Raw genomic sequence first — 2,054 nt, forward strand, 5'->3', positions numbered from 1 at the left:
GCGAAAGCCTCAATACGGCCGAATTAACTCCTTATTCCTCCAGCACTAAATCACGAATATCGAAAAAAACAATGACCAGTGAAATATCATTTACTCAAACAATTTAAATTACAATTTMCGGGTTCTCTTTTGTCACAATATAWAGTTGACGARTCACAAAATAGCACACACAAATACACATAAATTAGATAAAAATCCACTGTGCCTTACATACATACGTACATAATTTTACGTTTCTYTGTTCATATGTATGTATATATGTCGCTTTAAATGCAAATATACCTCAGCATAAGACTTAGCATAGAATTTGCCAGACTTTATGCCTGCAGACATGCGTTGATTAATTCGCAAAACGTGGTCGTGCGCTGATCGACGACGCCGGCGTTCGCCACCGCCTTCACATCAGACGACATTTCGGTCGATAGTAAAAAATAAATTCCTATTTTGTGATAGTGTAGAATTTTTTGGCGAATTTTCGTAAACAAGTGACGTCGGTTGGTATACAAAAGCAAGATTAGAAGACCCMAACACCATACACATGCATACGTGCATACTTGCTATACACTCATATGTTTGCATACTACCTATTTTAATTGTAAATACGGTCATTAACTGTTATCGCAAGCTTAATAAAAAATTAAATAAATAACAGTAAAACAATAGTAATCCCTTAAAAGCCAGCTAACTTCATTAATTGTTATTATTTTTTAGTTAAATTATTATTTAAAGCAATTTTTTGTATAAAAAGTATACATATGTACTTACATAAATATTTATTTATATGTGTATGTGTGCTGGATTACGTGCCTTCGCAGCCACATCAGTAAAGTGAACATTCACCCGCACCTATGTAACAGCGCAGCGACAGACAATTGTTTACCTAGTGATAAGCGAGAAGTCTTAAATTAAATAAATATTTTTATAGTTGTGAAAATTAGTAAGAACTGATAATTTTTGTATTTAAACGTAAACTGAAAGTTCAAATAGATTATGGTTTAGTTAAAGATTAGTCATTGTCATTGGTGTTTTGGCGAATATTTTCGAACACTTGTGTTGTAGAACAAGCTCTTTGCTGGTGACGTCTGAAGCAGTATTGACTTGAAAGTTTTAAGGCCTTACGATCAATGAAAAACTTTCTCATTTATCGACATCACGACATTGGATATGGATTATTTTCTGCAGCAAGGCTTTAAAAGCTGGGAAATTTTTCTGCATCGGATAACCATAGCGTATAGTCACCATACAGACTGACCACTATAACTCATATTTTTGTATGGAGAACTTTTTTATTTAAAGAGATATCATCACGAAATTTGRTATAAAGTATTAGCCAAGGCATTTATGCAATCTTCGTTCGGGTCGGTCGCATTGGAAAACTGTTTCATTTGAAGAGATACCATCACGAGATTTGGCAAAAATTYTTAGTCAAAGCACATATACAATCTCCGTAGAAATTATTCAGATCGAACTACTATATCATATAGCTGCCATACAAATCGATCACTCCAACTCAAGTCCGTGTACGGAAAACTTTTCTATTTGAAGAGATATCATCACGAAATTTGATATAAATTCTTAAACAAAGCAACTCTACAATCTTTATAGAAATTGTTCAGATCGGATCACGATAGCACATACCTACCATACAAACGGCACGATAAAAATTATGTTAAAGCACTTTTTATATATACCCTTTCAGGCTATAAAAACGCAACTGTGTAGGATACTATAGCTTCGGTGCTGTGGAAGTTGAACTACATATTTTTTTTAATAGTTATTTAATGCATTAAATTAGCGTTGATTTCAAATTGATAAGCAATTGAAAAGCCTACAAATATTCATTAATTATAAATTGCAGCATGTAACTGCTTGTGACGGCGTCTGGGCTACACGTGGTGCCAATTCGAAAAAACAATTTTTTTTTTGTTATTATTAATATTCGTATTAGCGATTACTTTTACTACACGTTACTACACGTGTGTTGTACTTTATCCGTTACATAAAGTAAGGTTACATTTGAAGGTGATATATTTTTATTTATAATATATTTTTCA

The 2,054-nt window shown here is 32.8% G+C and overlaps 1 long non-coding RNA gene across 1 annotated transcript in view; it reads right to left on the minus strand.

The window, feature by feature from the left end:
• Window positions 1-14: 14 nt before the first annotated feature.
• The window catches only part of LOC108968274, a 77,105-nt gene continuing 75,065 nt past the window's right edge, over window positions 15-2,054 (minus strand). Inside the window, exons 3-4 of the long non-coding RNA XR_001993325.1 lie at window positions 766-880; window positions 15-45 (exon numbers count right to left, since the gene is read on the minus strand). This is a non-coding gene — a long non-coding RNA (uncharacterized LOC108968274). The remainder of the gene's footprint in view (window positions 46-765; window positions 881-2,054) is intronic.

The sequence above is a fragment of the Bactrocera latifrons genome, unplaced genomic scaffold, assembly GCF_001853355.1.
Source record: "Bactrocera latifrons isolate USDA-ARS-PBARC rearing strain unplaced genomic scaffold, ASM185335v1 scaffold_208, whole genome shotgun sequence".
In the NCBI taxonomy this organism is placed as follows: domain Eukaryota; kingdom Metazoa; phylum Arthropoda; class Insecta; order Diptera; family Tephritidae; genus Bactrocera; species Bactrocera latifrons.